Source organism: Heterodontus francisci, chromosome 18 (genome assembly GCF_036365525.1).
Source record: "Heterodontus francisci isolate sHetFra1 chromosome 18, sHetFra1.hap1, whole genome shotgun sequence".
Taxonomy (NCBI): Eukaryota; Metazoa; Chordata; class Chondrichthyes; order Heterodontiformes; family Heterodontidae; genus Heterodontus; species Heterodontus francisci.
Genome location: NC_090388.1, coordinates 252,796 through 277,017, shown reverse-complemented (window position 1 = coordinate 277,017; position 24,222 = coordinate 252,796).

Below are 24,222 nucleotides of genomic sequence, written 5' to 3'. Positions count from 1 at the left end.
TATGCTTCCTCTTTGGATCTAATACTATCCCTAATTTCTTTTGTAAGCCACGGTTGAGCCACCTTTCTGGTTTTATTTTTGCGCCAGACAGGAATGAATAATTGTTGTAATTCATGCACACATTCTTTAAATATTATCCATTGCCTATCCACTGTCAACCCATTTAGTAAAGTTCCCCAATCTACCTTAGCCAACTCGTGCCTTATACCTTCGTAGTTTCCTTTATTTAGATTCAAGACCCTAGTTTTGGATTCAACTACTTCACTGTCCAGCTAAATGAAGAATTCTATCATGTTATGGTCGCTTCTCCCCAAGGGACTCCGCTCAACAAGATTGTTAATTAATCCTTTCTCATTGCACAATGCATAGTCTAGGATAGCATGTTCTCCAGTTGGTTCCTCAAGGTATTGGTTTAAAAAGCCGTCACGGACACACTCGAGGAAATCCTCCTCCATAGTATTATTGCTAATTTGGTTTGACCAATCTATATGTAGATTACAGTTGTACCCTTATTGCATACGTCTCTAATTTCCTGTTTAATGCCATCCCTTACATCTCCACTACTGTTTGGGGGCCTGTAGACAACCCCCACCAACGTTTTCTGTCCCTTGGTGTTTCTTAGCTCCACCCATACAGATTCCACATCATGATTTTCTGGCCAACATCCTTCCTGCATCTACACTGTCAAGTCCTATTAGAATTTTATAGGTTTCTATGAGATCCCCCCTCACTCTTCTGAACTCCAGCGAATATAATCCTAACTGACTCAATCTCTCCTCATACGTCAGTCCCACCATCCCAGGAATCAGTCTGGTAAACCTTCGCTGCACTCCCTCTTTAGCAAGAACATCCTTCCTCAGATAAGGAGACCAAAACTGCACACAATATTCCAGGTGTGGCCTCACCAAGGCCCTGTATAATTGTAGCAAGACATCCCTGCTCCTGTACTCGAATCCTCTCATTATGAAGGCTAACATACCATTTGCCTTTTTTACCGCCTGTTGGACCTGCATGCTTACCTTCAGCGACTGGTGCACGAGAACACCCAGGTCTCGTTGCATATTCCCCTCTCTCAGTTTATAGCCATTCAAATAATAATCTGCCTTCCTGTTTTTGCTACCAAAGTGGATAACCTCAAAATGAGGTGTCAACCTGGTGAAACTACAACTTAGGACTATCTGCATGCCAAACTGCAGAAGCAGCATGCGATAGACAGAGCTAAGCGATCCCATAACCAACGGATCAGATCTAAGCTCTGCAGTCCTGCCACATCCAGCTGTGAATGCTGGTGGACAAGTAAACTAACTGGAGGAGATGGCTCCACAAATATCCCCATCCTCAATGATAGGGTAGCCCAGCACATCAGTGCGAAGGATAAGGCTGAAGCATTTGCAACAATCTTCAGCCAGAAGTGCCGAGTTGATTATTCATCTCGGCCTCCTCCTGAAGTCCCCAGCACCACAGATGCCAGACTTCAGCCAATTCGATTCACTCCGCATGATATCAAGAAACGACTGAAGGCACTGGATACTGCAAAGGCTATGGGCCCTGACAATATTCCGGCAATAGTACTGAAGACCTGTGCTCTAGAACTTGCCGCACCCCTAGCCAAGCTGTCCCAGTACAGCTACAACACTGGCATTTACCCTGCAATGTGGAAAATTGCCCAGGTATGTCCTGTACACAAAAAGCAGGACAAGTCCAACCCGGCCAATTACCGCCCCATCAGTCTACTCTCAATCATCAGTAAAGTGATGGAAGGTGTCATCAACAGTGCCATCAAGCGGCACTTGCTTAGCAATAACCTGCTCAGTGATGCTCAGTTTGGGTTCCACCAGGGCCACTCAGCTCCTGACCTCATTACAGCCTTGGTTCAAACATGGACAAAAGAGCGGAAGTCAAGAGGTGAGGTGAGAGTGACTGCCCTTGACATCAAGGTAGTATTTGACCGAGTATGGCATCAAGGAGCCCTAGCAAAACTGAGGTCAATGGGAATCGGGGAAAACCCTCTGCTGGTTGGAGTCATACCTAGCGCAAAAGAAGATGGTTGTGGTTGTTGGAGGTCAATCATCTGAGCTCCAGGACATCACTGCAGGAGTTCCTCAGGGTGATGTCCTCGGCCCAACCATCTTCAGCTGCTTCATCAATGACCTTCCTTCAGCCATAAGGTCAGAAGTGGGGATGCTCGCTGATGATTACACAATGTTCAGCACCATTCATGACTCCTCAGATACTGAAGCAGTCTGTGTAGAAATGCAGCAAGACTTGGACAACATCCAGGCTATGGCTGATAAGTGGCAAGTAACATTCGCGCCACACAAGTGCCAGGCAATGACCATCTCCAACAAGAGAGAATCTAACCATCTTCCTTTGACATTCAATGGCATTACCATCGCTGAATCCCCCACTATCAACATCCTAGGGTTTACCATTGACCAGAAACTGAACTGGAGTAGTCATATAAATACTGTGGCTACAAGAGCAGGTCAGAGGCTAGGAATCCTGCGGCAAGTAACTCACCTCCTGACTCCCCAAAGCCTGTCCACCATCTACAAGGCACAAGTCAGGAGTGTGATGGAATACTCTCCACTTGCCTGGATGGGTGCAGCTCCAACAACACTCAAGAAGCTCAACGCCATCCAGGACAAAGCAGCCCGCTTGATTGGCACCCCATCTACAAACATTCACTCCCTCCACCACCGACGCGCAGTGGCAGCAGTGTGTACCATCTACAAGATGCACTGCGGCAATGCACCAATGCATCTTAGACAGCACCTTCCAAACCCGTGACCTCTACCGATTAGAAGGACAAGGGCAGCAAATGCATGGGAACACCACCACTTGCAACTTCCCATCCAAGTCACACACCATCCTGACCTGGAACTATATCACCATTCCTTCACTGTCACTGGGTCAAAATCCTGGAACTCCCTTCCTAACAGCACTGTGGGTGTACTTACCCCACATGGACTGCAGCAGTTCAAGAAGGCAGCTCACCACCACCTTCTCAAGAGCAATTAGGGATGGGCAATAAATGCTGGCCTAGCCAGCGAAGCCCACATCCCATGAATGAATAAAAAAAGCTCTTGTCAACCAAGATTCCCGAAACTTGCCAGCCTTGCCCTTCCATCTAAGAGGAACATGCCGGCCCTATCTCACTTTTAAAAGCCTCCCACTTGCCAGACGTCCCTTTACCTGTAAACAGCCTCTCCCATTCAACTTTTGAGAGTTCCTGTCTGATGCCATCGAAATTAGCTTTCCCCCAATTTAGGACTTCAACCTGAGGACCAGTCCTATCCATTTCCATAACTATCTCGAAGCGAATAGAGTTATGGTCACTGGTCCAAAAGTGCTCCCCCACTGACACATCAACCACCTGCCCATCCTCATTTCCTAAGAGAAGGTCGAGTGTAGCCCCTTCTCTAGTAGAGACATCCACATACTGCTTCAGAAAACTACTCTGGACACACTTAACAAATTCTTCCCCAGCTGATCCCTTCGCACTAAGGCAGGCCCAGTCAATATTTCTTTTCTTTCTTTCTTTTGGGCCTCCTTATCTCGAGAGACAATGGATACGCGCCTGGAGGTAGTCAGTGGTTTGTGAAGCAGCGCCTGGAGTGGCTATAAAGGTCAATTCTAGAGTGACAGGCTCTTCCACAGGTGCTGCAGAGAAATTTGTTTGTTGGGGCTGTTACACAGTTGGCTCTCCCCTTGCGCCTCTGTCTTTTTTCCTGCCAACTACTAAGTCTCTTCGACTCGCCACATTTTAACCCGTCTTTATGGCTGCCCGCCAGCTCTGGCGAACGCTGGCAACTGACTCCCACGACTTGTGATGAATGTCTCAGGATTTCATGTCGCGTTTGCAGACGTCTTTAAAGCGGAGACATGGACGGCCTGATACCAGTGGCGAGCTCGCTGTACAATGTGTCTTTGGGGATCCTGCCATCTTCCATGCGGCTCACATGGCCAAGCCATCTCAAGCGCCGCTGACTCAGTAGTGTGTATAAGCTGGGGATGTTGGCCGCCTCGAGGATTTCTGTGTCGGAGATACGGTCCTGCCACCTGATGCCAAGTATTCTCCGGAGGCAGCGAAGATGGAATGAATTGAGACGTCGCTCTTGGCTGACATACGTTGTCCAGGCCTCGCTGCCATAGAGCAAGGTACTGAGGACACAGGCCTGATACACTCGGACTTTTGTGTTCCGTGTCAGTGCGCCATTTTCCCACACTCTCTTGGCCAGTCTGGACATAGCAGTGGAAGCCTTTCCCATGCGCTTGTTGATTTCTGCATCTAGGGACAGGTTACTGGTGATAGTTGAGCCTAGGTAGGTGAATTCTTGAACCACTTCCAGAGCGTGGTCGCCAATATTGATGGATGGAGCATTTCTGACGTCCTGCCCCATGATGTTTGTTTTCTTGAGGCTGATGGTTAGGCCAAATTCATTGCAGGCAGCCGCAAACCTGTCGATGAGACTCTGCAGGCGCTCTTCAGTGTGAGATGTTAAAGCAGCATCGTCAGCAAAGAGGAGTTCCCTGATGAGGACTTTCCGTACTTTGGACTTCGCTCTTAGACGGGCAAGGTTGAACAACCTGCCTCCTGATCTTGTGTGGAGGAAAATTCCTTCTTCAGAGGACTTGAACGCATGTGAAAGCAGCAGGGAGAAGAAAATCCCAAAAAGTGTGGGTGCGAGAACACAGCCCTGTTTCACGCCACTCAGGATAGGAAAGGGCTCTGATGAGGAGCCACCATGTTGAATTGTGCCTTTCATATTGTCATGAAATGAGGTGATGATACTTAGTAACTTTGGTGGGCATCCAATCTTTTCTAGTAGTCTGAAGAGACCACGTCTGCTGACGAGGTCAAAGGCTTTGGTGGGATCAATGAAAGCAATGTAGAGGGGCATCTGTTGTTCACGGCATTTCTCCTGTATCTGACGAAGGGAGAACAGCATGTCAACGGTCGATCTCTCTGCACGAAAGCCACACTGTGCCTCAGGGTAGACGCGCTCGGCCAGCTTCTGGAGCCTGTTTAGAGTGACTCGAGCGAAGACTTTCCCCACTATGCTGAGCAGGGAGATTCCACGGTAGTTGTTGCAGTCACCGCGGTCACCTTTGTTTTTATAGAGGGTGATGATATTGGCATCGCGCATGTCCTGAGGTACTGCTCCCTCGTCCCAGCACAGGCATAGCAGTTCATGTAGTGCTGAGAGTATAGCAGGCTTGGCACTCTTGATTATTTCAGGGGTAATGCTGTCCTTCCCAGGGGCTTTTCCGCTGGCTAGAGAATCAATGCCATCACTGAGTTCCAATTTGGTTGGCTGTATGTCCAGCTCATCCATGACTGGCAGAGACTGGGCTGCATTGAGGGCAGTCTCAGTGACAACATTCTCCCTGGAGTACAGGTCTAGGTAGTGCTCAACCCAGTGGTCCATTTGTTTGCGTTGGTCAGTGATTATGTCCCCTGATTTAGATTTGAGGGGGGCGATCTTCTTGATGGTTGGCCCAAGAGCTCTCTTAATGCCATCATACATTCCTCTGATGTTTCCGGTGTCTGAGGCCAGCTGAATATGACTGCAAAGGTGTTGCCAGTAGTCGTTTGCGCAGCGCCTGGCTGTTCTTTACAATTACCTACTATTACAACCTTATAATTCCTACACCTATCTGTGATTTCCCTACATACATGCTCCTCCAATTCCCTCTGACTACTGGGGGGCCTATAGTATAATCCCATCAAAGTGATCACCCCTTTCTTTTTACTAAGTTCTACCCATATGGCCTCGCTGGATATTCCCCCCGGGATATCCTCTCTAAGTACTGCCGTGATGTCCTCCCTAATCAATAGTGCAACTCCACCTCCTCTCTTACCTCCACCTCTGTCACACCGGAAGCATCGGTACCCCGAAACATTGAGCTGCTGGTCCCCCAATACTGCACTGAAATGTCAGCCTATTAAATCCCAGGCATTGGGCTTGAACTCACAGCCCACTGACTCTCAAAGGCGAGTCTGTTGCCACCTTGATCAGTACGTTTTAGTATAAAAATAGAAATATTCTGAAGGAACTTGCTTCTAGACCTTCTGCCAGGAAAGCAGTTCCAATTATTCACCTTCAACTTATTTATTTCCCGTACCAAACTTTCACGTACTGGACGTGAAATGAGGAAATTTGACAACACAGCGGTCTTGTTGGAATCGAGGGTGATGGAGAGATTGTGATGACTGCATTGGATGGGCAGCAAGAAGTGATAAACAGGTTATGAGGAACCACTTTGTGGCTGACAAAGTTTGGGTGGCTACTTGGCATAATCTGGGCAGTAGTGAAGGAGTGCTTCATTGGCTGTAAAGTGCTTTGGAATGTCCTGAGGTTGTGAAAAGCACCATAGAAATGCAAGTAAAAACAGAAAGTGCTGGAAATATTCAGAGAGAGAAGCAGAGTTAACGTTTCAGGTCTGTGACCTTTCATCAGAACTGGCAAAGATTAGAAAAGAATTAGGTTTTAATCAAGTGAAGGGGGTGAGTGGTTTGGTGGGGGAAAGAACAAAAAGGAAAGTGTGTGATCTGGCAGAGGAGAAGAGAGATTAAATAACAAAGTTGTCATGGGACAAAGGCAAAGAGAGTGTTCATGCTAATGGTGGAAGACAAAGCATTAGTTCAGAGAGTGTTAATGGCAGGGTCATAAGCAGCTCTGTCCAAAAGCACATGAAAAGCAGGCACATGGTTAAGAAATAAAATAAAACAAAATGATAAAAAATAGAAAAATATAAAAAAGACCAGTCATGCTCTTTTTTATCATTTTTATTTTATTTTTTAGCCATGTGCCTGTTTTTCATGTGCTTTTGGACAGAGCTGCTCATTACTCTGCCACTAACACTCTCTCTGGACTAATGCTTTATCTTTCACCACTAGCATTAACACTTTCTTTGCCTTTGCCCCATGACATCTTTGTTACTTAAACTCCCCTGCCCTCTGCCCTATCACACACCTTCCCTTTTGTTCTCTTCCCCACCAAGCCATCACCATACCCCGCTTCACTTGCTTAAAACCTAATTCTTTTCTAACCTTTGCCAGTTCTGATGAAGGGTCACAGACCTGAAACGTTAACTCTGCTTCTCTCTCCACAGATGCTGCCAAAGGTCGGCGCAACATCGAGGGCCGAAGGGCCTGTACTGCGCTGTAATGTTCTATGTTCTATGTTCTAAACCTGCTGAGTATTTCTGTTTTTATTTCAGATTTTCAGCATTTGCAGCATTTTGCTTTTATTATAGAAATACAAGTGTCTGTTTCCTTCCCTTGTACAGTTAACAGAGAAGTCTGGTAACATCCTCTCATACAAGTTTCATTGGGATCAATACATAGAGTTGATCATCTCTAAAAGCTGTTCCCTAAAAGTATTAATGACAATGTCAAAAACACAATAAGACAGAACTTAAGGAAATATGGACTGCTGGGATTGTTGATATATTATTGCACATATAACAGTCTATTATGAATATACCTTCCCAGTAGCCATGAACTAAGCTGGCCATTAATTGCAGTTGTACTTAAAACTATTACACTGTTGACTCCATAAACTATTTCAGCACAATTCAATTTTTATGAGGTCTCTCAAAAGGTTAAGCATTTATATGATGCTATGTATGTCTCCTGTTTGACAATTTAATACTAAGTAACTTTGCTAATCTGCTTAAATAAAAGCAAAATACTGCGGATGCTGGAAATCTGAAATAAAAACAAGAAATACTGGAACCACTCAGCAGGTCTGGCAGCATCTGTGGAAAGAGAAACAGAGTTAACGTTTCGGGTCAGTGACCCTTCATCGGAACTGAACCCAGTTAACTCTACTTCTCTTTCCACAGATGCTGCCAGACCTGCTGAGTGGTTCCAGTATTTCTTGTTTTTATTGCTAATCTGCTTGGCTGTGTTCAGCGGAGTAAAATATCAGTTGCATAAATATAACAGCATTCCAAGTTTTAATTATCTTTATAGCGACAGTAAATGCTTTCAAGAACATCAGAGAAATCCTTAACCATCAAACGGTCAGGCGCTAAGCTACCACCCAGTTCTTTCTGAAGTCATGATATTTTTTGCAGATTCCCCTCGCCTTGGTAGGTCAGCCCTTAGCTATCAATGTATACCAACAACTTGCATTTATATAACACCTTTAATTTTTATTTATTCTTTCATGGGATGTGGGTGTCACTGGCAAGGCCAGCATTTGTTACTGGCAGATTAGAAGGTAGCAAATGTAATCCCACTATTTAAGAAAGGAGGGAGAGAGAAAACGGAGAACTACAGACCTGCTAGCTTGACATCAATAGTAGGGAAAATGCTAGAATCTATTATAAAGGATGTGATAACTGGACACTTAAAAAATAATGTTAGGATTGGGCAGAGTCAACATGGATTTATGAAAGGAAATTGTGGCCGGGGTGTGATGGGGGGTATAAAATGGAGTGAGAGGCCCTTCCTGATCTGCTCCTACCTCTGCTGCCAATTTATATGGGGCAACGGCGGTGAGAAACGGCCTGCCCTCCCCAGGCCAATCAAGGCCCATAAGTGGCCAATTATCTTCCACTTAAGGGCCTCCACCTGTCGCCATGGGTATTTTACGTTTGGCTGGTGGGTGGCTGAGGCCTCAGAAAATCCACCTGATAAAACTAGGCAGCCTTCTGGGGGGCTGGGGTGGGGAGCCTCCTGATCAGGCACCCTGTGCCCCACAGAGGGCCACCCCCAAAGCCCCAACCGCCCCCAATGCACAACATACTCCCCGTCCCCCTAACCAACCGCCCCCCCCTTGCCTTGCTGGGGCCCAACCGATTGCCCCCTGCAAGGCCCCAAAAACAACTCTTTTCTGGGGCTGGCCATCAACTTCCTCCTGCAGCTGGTTGCAGTCCCAGCAGTGGCTGCCGCTCCTGATGGCGCTGTGGGATGAAGAGCTGCCAGTCCGCTGATTGGCTGGCAGTTCTATGAGGCGGGACTTCCTGCCTCAATGAGTTGGAAGTCCCACCCAATTAAGGGCCTGGGGGCCGTAAAATCTGGTCTGGATTCCCAGCAGAGGCGGGATCGCCACTGACTTTTCGGCCAGTGGACGGGTTCCCCCCCCCACCCACCGTGAAATCCAGCCCATGTTTGACAAACCTGTTAGAGGTTTTTGGGACTGGATAAGGGGGAACCAGTGGATGTGGTGTGTTTAGATTTTCAGAAGGCTTTCGATAAGGTCTCACACAGGTTAGTAAGCAAAATTAGAACATATGGGATTGGGGGTAATATACTGTTATAGACTGAGAATTGGTTAATGTACAAAAAAGAGAGCAGGAATAAATGGGTCATTCTCCAGTTGACAGGCTGTGACCAGTGGGGTACTGTAAGGATCAGTGCTTGGGCCCCAGCTGTGGGGACCAATTGTAATATTTCCAAGTTTGCTGATGTCACAAAACTAGGTGGGAATGTGAGTTGTGAGGAGGATGGAAAGAGGCTTCAAGGGGATTTAGACAGGCTATGTGAGTGGCAAATGGAACATAATGTGGAAAAATGTGAAGTTATCCACTTTGTAGGAAAAACAGAAATGCAGAGTATTTCTTAAATGGTGAGATTGGGAAGTGTTGATGTCCAAAGGGACCTGGGTGTCCTTGTTCATTAGCCACTGAAAGTTAACATGCAGGTGCAACAAGAAATTAAGAAGGCAAATTGTATATTGGCCTTTATTGCAAGAGGATTTGAGTACAGGAGTAAAGAAATCTTGCTGCAATTGTACAGAGCCTTTGTGAGACTGCACCTGGAGTATTGTGTACAGTTTTGGTCTCCTTACCAAAAGAAGGATGTACTTGCCATAAAGGGAATGCAACAAAGGTTCACCAGACTGATTCCTGGGATGGCGGGTTTGTCCTATGAGGAGAGATTGAGGAGACTCGGTCTATATTAACTAATTAGTGACAGAAATGTCAGTTAGAGGGGTGAAGTGCTTCACCTGTGAGATGTGGGAAGTCCGTGACGCTTCCAGCGTTCCGGGCGACTACATCTGCAGGAAGTGTACCCAGTTGCAGCTCCTCACAGACCGCATGGATCGGTTGGAGCGGCAACTGGATGCACTTAGGAGCATGCAGGTGGCGGAAAGCGTCATAGACAGGAGTTTTAGAGAAATGGTTACACCCAAGGTGCAGGCAGATAGATGGGTGACCGCTAGAAGGGGCAGGCAGTCAGTGCAGGAATCCCCTGTGGCTATCCCCCTCTCTAACAAGTATACCGTTTTGGATACTGTTGGGGGGGATGGCCTATCAGGGGAAAACAGCAACAGCAGCCAGAGCAGTGGCACCACGGTTAGCACTGTTGTTCAGCAGGGAGGGACAAAGCGCAGAAGAGCAATAGTTATAGGGGACTCTATAGTCAGGGGCACAGATAGATACTTCTGTGGATGTGAAAGAGACTTCAGGAAGGTATGTTGCCTCCCTGGTGCCAGGGTCAAGGATGTCTCTGAATGGACAGAGGGCATTCTGAAGGGCGAGGGTGAACAGCCAGAGGTTGTGGTACACATCGGTACCAACGACATGGGCTGGAAGAGTGACGAGGTCCTGCAGGGGGAGTTTAGGGAATTAGGTAGAAAGTTAAAAGACAGGACCTCTAGGGTTGTAATCTCGGGATTACTCCCTGTGCCACGTGCCAGTGAGGCTAGAAATAGGAAGATAGTGCAGCTAAACACGTGGCTGAGCAGCTGGTGTAGAAGGGACGGTTTCAGATATCTGGACCATTGGGCTCTCTTCAGGGACAGATGGGACCTGTACAAGAAGGACGGGTTGCATCTAAACTGGAAGGGTACTAGTATCCTGGCTGCAAGGTTTGCTAGCGTCACTCGGGAGGGTTTAAACTAGTGTGGCAGGGGGATGGGAACTAGAACAGTAGGACAGCTAGTGAAGTAAATGAGGAGGACATAGTAAATAAGGCCAGTAGGACTAAGAGGAAGAGCAGGTAGAGAGATGTTGTTGAGCACAGCAGGACTGGTGGTCTGAAGTGCATTTGTTTCAATGCGAGAAGTATAACAGGTAAGGCAGATGAACTTAAAGCTTGGATTAGTACTTGGAAATATGATGTTGTTGCTATTACAGAGACTTGGTTGAGGGAAGGGCATGATTGGCAGCTAAATGTTCCAGGCTTTCGAAGCTTCAGGCGGGATAGAGGGGGATGTAAAAGTGGTGGGGGAGTTGCATTACTGGTTAAGGAGAATATCACAGCTGTACTGCAGGAGGACACCTCAGAGGGGTCATGCAGCGAGGCAATATGGGTGGAGCTCAGGAATAGGAAGGGTGCAGTCACGATGTTGGGGGTTCAGGCCCCAACAGCCAGCGGGAGGTAGAGGAGCAGATATGTAGACAGATTTTGGAAAGATGTAAAGGTAACAGGGTTGTAGTGGTGGGTGATTTTAACTTCCCCGATATTGACTGGGACTCACTCAGTGCTAGTGGCTTGGATGGGGCAGAATTTGTGAAGAGCATCCAGGAGGGCTTCTTGAAACAGTATGTAGATAGTCCAACTAGGGATGGGGCCATTCTGGACCTGGTATTGGGGAATGAGCCCGACCAGGTGGTCGAAGTTTCAGTGGGGGTGAATTTCGGGAGCAGTGACCATAATTCCATAAATTTTAAGGTACTTGTGGATAAGGAGAAGAGTAGTCCTCGGGTGAAGGTGCTAAATTGGGGGAAGGCTAATTATAACAATATTAGGCAGGAACTGAAGAATTTAGATTGGGGGCGGCTGTTTGAGGGTAAATCAACATCTGACATGTGGGAGTTTTTCAAACGTCAGCTGATTAGAATCCAGGACCAGCATGTTCCTGTGAGGAAGAAAGACAAGTTTGGCAAGTTTCGGGAAGCTTGGATAACACGGGATATTGTGAGCCTAGTCAAAAAGAAAAAGGAAGCATTTGTAAGGGCTGGAAGGCTGGGAACAGATGAAGCACTTGAGGAATATAAAGACAGTAGGAAGGAACTTAAGCAAGGAGTTAGGAGGGCTAAAAGGGGTCAAGAAAAGTCATTGGCAAACAGGATTAAGGAAAATCCCAAGGCTTTTTATACATATATAAAGAGCAAGAGGGTAACCAGGGAAAGAGTTGGCCCACTCAAGGACAGAGATGGGAATCTATGCGTGGAGCCAGAGGAAATGGGCGCGGTACTAAATGAGTACTTTGCATCAGTATTCACCAAACAGAAGGACTTGGTGGATGATGAGCCTAGGGAAGGGAGTGCAGATAGTCTCAGTCATCTCATTATCAAAAAGGAGGAGGTGTTGGGTGTCTTGCAAAGCATTAAGGTAGATAAGTCCCCAGGGCCTGATGGGATCTACCCTAGAATACTGAGGGAGGCAAGGGAAGAAATTGCTGGGGCCTTGACAGAGATCTTTGCATCCTCATTGGCCACAGGTGAGGTCCCAGAGGACTGGAGAATAGCCAATGTTGTTCCTTTGTTTAAGAAGGGTGGCAAGGATAATCCAGGAAATTATAGGCCGGTGAGCCTTACGTCAGTGGTAGGGAAATTATTAGAGAGGATTCTTCGGGACAGGATTTACTCCCATTTGGAAACAAACAAACTTATTAGCGAGAGACAGCATGGTTTTGTGAAGGGGAGGTCGTGTCTGACTAATTTGATTGAGTTTTTTGAGGAAGTGACGAAGATGATTGATGAGGGAAGAGCAGTGGATGTTGTCTATATGGACTTCAGTAAAGCCTTTGACAAGGTCCCGCATGGCAGACTGGTGCAAAAGGTGAAGTCACACGGGATCAGAGGTGAGCTGGCAAGATGGATACAGAACTGGCTCGGTCACAGAAGGCAGAGGGTAACAGTGGATGGGTGTTTTTCTGAATGGAGGGATGTGACTAGTGGTGTTCCGCAGCGATCAGTGCTGGGACCTTTGCTGTTTGTAGTATATATAAATGATTTGGAGGAAAATGTAGCTGGTCTGATTAGTAAGTTTGCGGACGACACAAAGGTTGGTGGAGTTGCGGATAATGATGAGGATTGTCAGAGGATACAGCAGGATATCGATCGGTTGGAGACTTGGGCGGAGAAATGGCAGATGGAGTTTAATCCGGACAAATGTGAGGTAATGCATTTTGGAAGGTATAATGCAGGTGGGAGGTATACAGTAAATGGCAGAACCCTTAGGAGTATTGACAGGCAGAGAGATCTGGGCGTACAGGTCCACAGGTCACTGAAAGTGGCAATGCAGGTGGATAAGGTAGTGAAGAAGGCATACGGCATGCTTGCCTTCATCGGTCGGGGCATAGAGTCTAAAAATTGGCAAGTCATGTTGCAGCTGTACAGAACCTTAGTTAGGCCATACTTAGAATATTGCGTGCAATTCTGGTCGCCACACTACCAGAAGGACGTGGAGGCTTTGGAGAGGGTACAGAGGAGGTTTACCAGGATGTTGCCTGGTCTGGAGGGCATTAGCTATGAGGAGAGGTTGGATAAACTCAGATTGTTTTCACTGGAATGACGGAGGTGGAGGGGCGACATGATAGAGGTTTACAAAGGTAAGGGTGGAAGAGTCAGTTACTAGGGGACATAGGTTTAAGGTGCGAGGGGCAATGTTTAGAGGGGATGTGCGGGGCAGGTTTTTTACACAGAGGGTGGTGAGTGCCTGGAACTTGCTGCCAGGGGAGGTGGTGGAAGCAGATACGATAGCGACGTTTAAGAGACATCTTGAAAAATATATGAATAGGATGGGAATAGAGGGATATGGGCCCCGGAAGTGCAGAAGGTGTTAGTTTCAGCAGGCATCAAGATTGGCGCAGGCTTGGAGGGCCGAATGGCCTGTTCCTGTGCTGTACTGTTCTTTGTTCTTTATATTCTCTCGCATTTAGAAGAATGAGAAGTGATCTCATTCCAACATACAAAGTTCTTACAGGACTCAATAGGGTCGATGCAGGAAGGATGTTTCCCCTGGCTGGGGGGTCTAGAACCAGGGGACACAGTCTCAGAATAAGAGGTCGGGCTTCAGGACTGAAATGAGGAGGAATTTCTTTACTCAGAGGTTGGTGAATCTTTGGAATTCTCTACCCCTGGGGCTGTGGATGCTCAGTCATTGAGTATATTCAAGACAGAGATCAATAGATTTCTAGATATTAAAGATATCAAGGGTTATGGGGATCGTGCGAGAAAATGGTGTTGAGATAGGAGATCAGCCATGGCCTAGTTGAATGGCAGAGTAGGCTCAAGGGGCCAAATGGCCCTCTCCTGCTCCTATTTCCTATGTTCATACTCATTTTTAATTGCCTTTAAGAAGGTGGTGGTGAGCTGCCTTCTTGATCTGCTGCAGTCCATGTGGTGTAGGTACACCCACAGTGCTGTTAGGGAGGGAGTTCCAGGATTTTGACCTGGTGACAGTGAAGTCACAGTGACATAGTTCCAAGTCAGGATGGTGTGTGGATTGGAGGGGAAATTGCAGGTGATGGAGTTTCCATGCATCTGCCGCCCTTGTTCTTCTAGGAGGTAGAGGTCACAAGTTTGGAAGGTGCTGTTGAAGGAGCCTTGGCGAGTTGCTGCATGGTACACATTGCAGCCACTGTGCACCAGTGGTGAAGGGAGTGTAAGTTAAGGTCGTGAATGGTGTCCTTGTACCAATGGGAATAACTTTTCTTTGTCTACCTTATGCTGCAGCTGTACAGAACTTTAGTTAGGCCACACTTAGAATATTGCGTGCAATTCTGGTCGCCACACTACCAGAAGGACGTGGAGGCTTTGGAGAGGGTACAGAAGAGGTTTACCAGGATGTTGCCTTGTCTGGAGGGCATTAGCTATGAGGAGAGGTTGGAAAAACTCATATTGTTTTCACTGGAACGACGGAGGTGGAGGGGCGACATGATAGAGGTTTACAAAGTTATGAGCGGCATGGACAGAGTGGATAGTCAGAAGCTTTTTCCCAGGGTGGAAGAGTCAGTTACTAGGGGACATAGGTTTAAGGTGAGAGGGGCAAAGTTTAGAGGGGATGTGCGGGGCAAGTTCTTTACACAGAGGGTGGTGAGTACCTGGAACTTGTTGCCGGGGGAGGTGGTGGAAGCAGGTACGATAGCAACGTTTAAGAGGCATCTTGACAAATACATGAATAGGAAGGGAATAGAGTGATACAGTCCCCGGAAGTGCAGAAGGTGTTAGTTTCGGCAGGCATCAAGATCGGCACAGGCTTGGAGGGCCGAATGGCCTGTTCCTGTGCTGTGCTGTACTGTTCTTTGTTCTTTGTTCTTGTTATCTCAACCTGTCATAATCTTGTACATCTCTATCAGATCTCCCCTCAGTCTCTTTTGATCCATGGAGAACAACCACAGCTTCTCAGACCTAACCTTGTAGCTGAAATCTCTCATCCTTGGAATAATTCTGGTAAATCTCCTCTGCACTTCTCAAGACCCCTCACATCCTTCTTAAAGTGTGGTGACCAGAACTGGATACAATATTCTAGATTGGGCCTAACCAGAGCTTTATAAAGGTTCAGCATAACATACTGTTATTTATACTCAATGCCTCTATTTATGAAGCCCAAGATCCCATATGCTTTGCTAACCACTCTCTCAATATGTCCTGTCACCTTCAAAGATCAATGCACATGCACCCCCAGGTCACTCTGTCCCTGCGTACTCTTTAGAGTATATATTAGATCTCCCTATCCCTTTCCCAGAAACGCATCACCTGACACTTCTATGTATTAAATTCCATTTACCACTTGCCTGCCCATTCTGCTAGCCTATGTTCTGTTGCAGTCGATTTATATCATCCTCACTGTTTGTCATACCTCCAAGTATGGTATCATGAGCAAATTTTGAAATTTTACTCAGTATTCCAATATCTAAGTCATTTATGTATAGCAAAAAAAGCAGGGGTCCTAGCACTAACCCTTGGGGAACAGCACTGTTTACCATTCTCCAGTCTGCAAAACAACCATTTACCATGACTCGCTCTTTTCTGTCCTTAAGCCAATTTTATATCCAATTGGACACTGACCCTCCTATTCCATGAGCCTCAATTTTGTTAACCAGCCTTTTAAGTAGAACTGATTGATGATTGATCAACATTTTCAAGATATTAAGGGGAACAGATAGGGTAGAAAGTGAGAGACTATTTTCGTTGAATCGGGAGTCTCAGACTAGGGACATAACCAGGTCTTTCAGAAGTGAAATTAGAAAACACTTCTACACATTAGAATCTGGAACACACTGCCTGAAGGGGTGGTAGAGGCAGGAACTCTCACAACGTTTAAGAAGTATTTAGATGAGCACTTGAAACACCATAGCATATGGGCCAAGTGCAGGAATATGGGATTAGAATAGTTGGGTGCTGTATGGCTGGCACAGACATGATGGGCCGAAGGGCCAGTTTTCTGTGCTGTATAACTCTATGACAAAAAGGGTGGTAGAAGTTTGGAACTCTCTTCCACAAACAGCAATTGATGTTAGATCAGTTGTTAATTTTAAATTGGGACTGATAGATTTCTCTTAATCAAAGTTATTAAGGGATGTTGAACAAAATGGAAGTGTGTATATGGACTTAGGTCGCAGATCAGCCATGATTTCACTGAATGGTGGAACATGCTCGAGGGGCTGAATGGCCTCCTCCTATTCCTATGTTCCTATGTCCTTATAGTTGTGTCATAATTTACTGCTTTTCATAATTTATATTGAACAAAACAATCATCATCAAAATCCCTCAGTTTGATTTTTGATTTGCTAAAACCTATAAATGAAAGGCATATCCTTTATTCACAAAAATAGAAAATTATATCCCTAGATGATATTTGACTCCTTATATCCTCTGGTGAATGAGCGTAAAATCAAATTGCTGTTGGCAATGGGGACTGAATGGGCTTTCTTGGTTCATTTAATATCTGACTGTTTATAATGGGTAATTCCGCACTCCCTTACTTCTAATGTGAAGCGAAGCTCCATGAGACATGACTGAGTGTGCTCCACATGATAATCACCCAAATCATTGTAAGTGTCTGGAAGTCAAGATCCAGCAACTTTAATGGATAATAACTGGTGAGCATATGACACAAGAAATCGTTACATTTGAACAAGACAGCTAAGTCGAATTCAACATTAGGAATGCTTCAGAAACAATTTGATGAATGTAACTGATTAATTCTCTCAGCTCTCCTGCCCTGCAGCTCTGTTTCTGTAACCCAACACCCCCCCTCTCCATACCAGAACCTCAGTTGTAATGATGTATGCAGGAACAGAAATACATCGCTGTCCCTTCATCAGTGCTGGGTCAATATCCTTGGAATTCTCTGCCTAATACCATCAGCAAAGGACAGCAGCAGTTCAAGGAGGGGCAAATGGGGATAGCCAATAAGTAGGGCTTTGTTAGCATTCCGAATTTCCACAGAATCATAGAATGATACAGCACAGAATGAGGCTATTCAGCCCATTATGTCTGTGCTGGCTGTTTGATAGGGCTATCCAATTAGTCTCATTTCCCCTGCTCTTTCCACATAGCCCTGTAAACATTTTCCTTCAAAGTATTTATCCAATTCTGTTTTGAATGTTGCAATTGAATCTTTCCACTACCCTATCATATGTAGAACCATAGAATCATAGAAAGTTACAGATGGAAGGAGGTCCATCGTGTCTACACTAGCCAACAAGGAGCCATTCAGCTAAATCCCACTTTCCAGCTTTTGGTCCGTATCCTTGTGGGTTAGGAAACTTCAAGTGCATAACCAAGTGTTATTTAAATGTTATGAGGGTTTCAGCAAGCATGGGTTGGTTGGGTACGGCCTGTATCTTGCCCGTTACGAACAGTGGAAGGAATATGCTGTTTGATATGATTCGGCAGTCTTTGGGATGTACGGTCTATATACCTAGCATCACACTGGCATTGAAATTCATATATCACATTACTCATTTGTGTGATAGGCAGGACGTCTTTTTGGCTCGAGGGCAGCACCCTGTTAGTGGCGAACACCACACGTTTTGCTACTGCATGGTCGTAGCGTGAAACAGCTAGCAAAACTCAAAACACAGTGTCCAATACTAGATGTGATTCCAGATTGGATAACATTTGCTAAATAATCCTCAGTATGCTAAGAATTATGCTGACAACCAATTTAAGATTGTCAGTCAGGCTCACAGTGTGGCGCATTATCTCTTACTGGAAGCTACAGATATTAACACACTGAGCTCTGTTCTTTGCAGACTTTGTGCCTGTTTCAGCTGAACAAAATAAGTGACAGCCATTCGCTGGTTCATTCCTCAGCACAATGCCTTGACCAATCAGGGTCAAGCTGCCTGGTTTAAATTTCAAACAAAGCCTGGCAGTTAACTGTCAGTCACCGTAAACTTGTGCATTCTCCATGGCAATACCTCTTCCAATCAGAGTTCACGTGCCAACCAATCAGCATTCTCTTCACATATAGTATAAAGTTGTTGTTTTCCCTTACATTGGTATTCTTGCAGATGGTCCTGATGAGTGCAAGACGAAAAGTTTCGATAACATGTCCTTATTTTCAGCAATATATTTAAATGTTTACCCAGATAACAGTATTAACACATAGGTTGAAGTATGAAAGTTCCCTTTTCCCTCACACACACGCACACACACACAGAGATTAACCGAAAAATAGAGATTTTCTCTTGAGAGCTCTGTTACAAAAAAAAGACAAAGAATACTTTGGCCAAATACTTGCTATTTCTTGAAGAAAAAAGAGAAGATATGGAAAGATGTCAGTTGTCCCTTTTTGGTTTGGCATCCCAAATACAGGTAGACGACTCCCACTGGGATCTTTCTAGATTGGTTCTTTTCAGGCGACATTGAAGGTCAGTTTGGCAGGCTTTTCAGGAGGAATGCAACATCAGTTTCTCTATTTCTTACACTCGTTTCTCAGAGCTTCTCAAAGAGATGGAAAGGGCTGAGCTGGGGTTTTGTCCTTGGCAGGTTGATTTTTAAAACTCCTTTCAAAATACTCCACTCCCATTAACATACCGTTTGCCTTTGCTCCATGACCTTCTGGTTAGTTATTCTCTGTGATCCTCTGTCCTATCAACATAGAAACATAGAAAATATGAGCAGGAGTAGGCCATTCGGCCCTTCAGGCCTGCTCCGCCATTCAAAAAAGATCATGGCTGATCGTCTAATTCAGCACCCTGTTCCCGCTTTCTCCCCATATCCCTTGATCCCTTTGGCATTAAGAAATATATCTATCTCCTTCTTGAATATATTTATTGACTTGGCCTCCACAGCCTTCTGCGGGAGAGAATTCCACAGGTTCACCACCCTCTGAGTGAAGAAACTTCTCCTCATCTCGGTTCTAAATGGCATACCCCATATCCTGACACTGTGACCCCTGGTTCTGGACTCCCCAGCCATCAGGAACATCCTCCCTGCGTCTAGCCTGTCTAGTCCTGCTAGAATTTTATAGGTTTCTATGAGATCCCCTCTCATTCTCCTAAACGCTAGTGAATATAGGCCTGGTCGACCCAATCTCTCCTCATACATCAATCCTGCCATCCCAGGAATCAGCCTAGCAAATCTTCTTTGCACTCCCTCCATGGCAAGAACATCCTTCCTCAGACAAGGAGACCAAAACTGCTCACAATACTTGAGATGGGGTCTCAACAAGGACACCCGGGTCTCTTTGCACCTCCCCCTTTCCCAATCTATCACCATTCAGATAATCTGCCTTTCTGATTTTACAACCAAAGTGGATAACCTCACATTTATCCACATTAAACTGCATCTGCCCTGCATTTGCCCACTCACCCAACTTGCCCAAATCACATTGGAGCCTCTTTGCATCCTCCTCATAGCTCACAATCACCCCCAGCTTTGCGTCATCTGCAAACTTGGAAATGTTACATTTAGTTCCCTCACCCAAGTTATTAATATATATTGTGAATAGCTGGGATCCAAGCACTGATCCCTGTGGTACCCCACTATCACTGCCTGCCACCTGGAAAAAGACCTGTTTATTCCTACTCTCTGTTTCCGGTCTGTCAACCAATTCTCAATCCATGCCAGTATATTACCCCTAATCCCATGAGCTTTAATTTTGCACACTTACCTCTTATGTGGGACCGTATCAAAAGCCATTTGAAAATCCAAATACACCACATCCACTGGTTCTTCCTTATCTATTCTACTAGTTACATCCTGAAAAAACGCCTGTAGATTTGTTGAGCACGATTTCCCTTTCATAAACCCATGCTGACTTTGTCCAATCCCGGTTATATTTTCCAGGTGTTCTGCTTTCACATCCTTTATATTAGACTCTAGCATTTTTCCCATTACTGATGTAAGGCTAACTGGTCTGTAATGCCCTGTTTTTTCTCTCCTTTTTTAAATAGTGGGGTTATATTTGCCACCCTCCAATCAAACTGCTCCAAAGTCTATAGAATTTTGGAAGATGAGAACCAATGCATCCACTATTTCCAGGGCCACTTCCTTTAGTACTCTGGGATGTAGATTATCAGGTCCTGGGGATTTATCAGCCTTTAACCCCATTCATTTCCCTAGCACTATTTTTCTTTTTACTAATACTGATTTTCTTCAGTTCCCCCCTCTCATTAGACCCTTGGTTCCCTAACATCTCTGGGATGTTATTTGTGTCCTCCTTTGTGAAGACAGAACCAAAGTATGTGTTTAATTGTTCTGCCATTTCTTTGTTCCCTTGATCTTTGTTATCTCTTGCCCCACCCCCACTTTATTTGCTTAAAACCTATTACATTTCTAACATTTGCCAGTTCTGATGAAGGGTCACTGACTGAAACGTTAACCCTGCTTCTCTCTCCATAGATGCTGCCAGACCTGCTGAGTATTTCCAGCATTTCTTGTTTTTATTCCACACCCCAACTGACTGTCTAAAATGAAACCAAAACAATATCTCAAGAGTCAAGCCTCCTGACCCCTATAAATCTCGACCGGTTACTTCTCTGTAAACATCTTTCTCAGGTCAAAAAGTCCCCGCTGGGTACTTATCTGAAGACAGGTGACTTCCAGTAAGGGTTGTTTACAAACCATGTCCAAAAGACCTTCCGATGACCTCTTTTTTAAAAAAAACAAAGTCCAGCATCTATGGAATCCTTTACAGTTTTAAAACCCAAATTGTCAAAAAAATTTAACAAAAAATGGAAGCACTTTCGTAACATATTCATATAGATTACATGAAATACATTATCCTCATCAACCCTCCTTGTTACTGCCTCAAAAAATTCAATCATGTCAGTCGGGTAGAGCGGGCTGAATTTTGTCCCCACAGCAGGTGCCCTGACGCCTGGCTGGAAGGCCGGGGACAAACCCGCCTGCCCTTGGAGCTTCTGTCCCTTTAAGGGCAGATATCTCAACTCCAAGGGCTGGGAGCTCTTCAGTCCCACCAGCGCCACCAGAGGCTATGGCCACTGCTGGAACTGCACCAAGTCCGGACCAGCCAGCATGGAGGTGGCCCCAAAATCAAGGTGAGATTGTGGGGCTGGGACCAGCCAGGCAGGCCCTGGTGAGGGGCGGGGTGAGGGTTGGTTATGAAGGCAGGAGGGTGTTTTCTTTCAGCGGGTTGGCCTTGCTGTCGGGGGTGCTTCGTGGACAACAGTGCCCAATCAGGATGGCCCTTTGCACTGCTACCCCCAGTCCACAGACAGGCCATCAGTTTTTACTGGGTGGCTTCCCCATGGCACCCCCCGGCCCCCTCCCCCACTATTGGTAAAATATTTGCAGTGGCGGCAGGAAGAGGCCCTTAAGTGGGCCCTTAAGGCCGTCTTTGACCGCCCCCCCCCCCGCATCTGGTAAAATTCCATGGTGTCAGGAAGGCAATGGAAACTTCACCCACACCACCCCCCCACCCTCCCACCTTCCCTCACCATTTTATGCACCCCCTCTCTGTCTCCCAGCACGTCCCTAGGGGGCTTTAAATCTAGCCTGACTTTCCTTTGACAAATCTGTGCTGACTGTCTTTGACTAATCCATGTCTTTCTAAATTATGATTTATCCTGTCCTGCAGAAGTTTTTCCAATAATTTTCCCACCACCGAGGTTAGGCTGACTGGCCTGTAATTACTTAGTCCAGCTCCTTCTCCCTTTTTAAACAATGGTACAATATTAACTGTCCTCCAGTCCTCTGGCACCACCTCTGTAGCCAGACAGGATTGGAAAATGATGGTCAGAGACTCCACTATTTCTTCTCTTGCTTCCCTTAACAGCCGAGGATACATTTCATCTGGGCCTGGTGATTTATTCACTTTCAAAGATGTTTCATGGAGGCCTGCCTCCATGAAAAACTTGCCCACACATGTTGTGGACTGGTGCCCCTCAAGCTAAATAATCAATTGTCTCTCTCTAATGGAGAGACATGCCTATGGTACTGCATGGAACTCGGCTAGTTACCAAAGATGTTAAACCCCTTAATAATTCCTCTCTCACTATGTTAATTTCATCTACTATTTCACACGTTTCCTTCCTGATTGCAATGTCTGTATCATCCCTCTCTTTTGTGAAAGCAGATGCAAAGTATTCATTAAGAACCATACCCATGTCTACCCCACACACAGGTTGTCCTTATGCTACCTAATAGGCCCTATTTTTTCTTTAGTTATCTTCTTGCTCTTTATGTATTTTATAAAAAATCTTTGGGTGTTCCTTGGTTTTATTTGCCAAAGTTTGTGTGCCCTTTCTTTGTTTTCCCAATTTCCTTTTTAATTTTACTCCTACAGTTTTTAAACTTTTTAGATCTATATATATTTTAGTTCTGCAGTATTGAGCCCTCAGTATCTGTCATAAGTTTCCCTTTTTTCTTTATCCTCTCCTTTAAGCCCCTTGATATCCAGTGTTTGTTAGTCCCACCCTTTTTATTTAAGGGAACATACTTGCTCTGAACCCTCACTATCTCTTCCTTGACTGTCTCCCACTGAGCTGGCACTGATTTACATTCAAGTAGCTGTTTCCAGTCCACTTTAGCTAAATGACATCTCAACTTTGTAAAATTTTCTTTTCCCCAATTGAGAACTTTTATTGCTGGACTATCTTTGTCCTTTTCCATAACTACCCTAAATCTAACTGAATTATGATCACTTTCACCAAAGTGCTCCCCAACGGATTCCCCTTCCACCTGCCAAGTTTCAGTCCCAAAAACAAAGTCCAAAATTGCCCCTTTTCTTGTTGGGCTTGCTATGTACTGGCTAAAAATGTTCTCCTGAATGCATTTTAAGAATTCTTCTCGCTCTGTGCCTTTCACTCTAATTCTATCTATACAGTATATTCCAAATCACAAAGCCCTAAAAATCACACTGGCCATTCTGGCAAGCAGGAGTTAATATTCATGCAGCTGGTTTCAACCCTTAATATTCAGGTGTGTATGATGTGTGCTGAGTATGATGAAATTGTAAAGAAAATAAAGAATGCATGTAGGCACACTAAAGAGATATCGTATAATGAGATGTGTGATGAAATATTGGAGCTGGAAAGAAATCACAAAATGAGAGTTATGCACCAGAAGGTGAAATCTTTGACAGATAGAAAGGGAAGCAACAGATAGTAGGTGCATAAAAGAGAAAGATGGTAAAATATTGTTTGAAAGGGATTCTGTAGCAAAATGATGGATAGAATATATGTGAATTATATGATGATCTAAATTGAGGGAGTGCTCAAGTTATAGAGGCAAAGGAAGGACCAAACATTATGATATCAGAGGTAAAGAATGCTTTGAAATTAATAAGTACAGGAAAAGTTCCAGGCATAGATGAAGTAAAAGCAGAACATTGGAATTCCCTTGGAGAAACAGAATTAGAAGTGCTAACAGAAATTTGTGAGAAAATATATACCAAAGGATACATTCCAGGTGACTTGAGCCATTTGTTATTCGTTAAAATACCGAAGAAACCTAAAACAGTGGTGTGCAATCAGTTTAGAACTATAAGCTCAATGAGTCATCTCATTAAAGTGATCTTGAAAATCATAATCGAAAGCAATAATAACACAATTGAAGCAGAAATTGGTGAAACACAGTCTGGATTTAGACATGGAGTAGGAACAAGAGAGGGAATATTTCACCCAAGAACAATCTTCGATAAATATCTAGAAGTAAACAAGAACACTTACATTTGATTAATGTATTATGAAGAAGTGTTAAATTGTGTTTATCACCAAAAGCTAATAGACATGCTGCTGAAATGTGACTTAGACAGTAAAGATGTGAGATTTATCCACAGCCTAGATTGGAACCAAATGGTGAACATCAGGCTAGTAGGTGGACAATCAGATA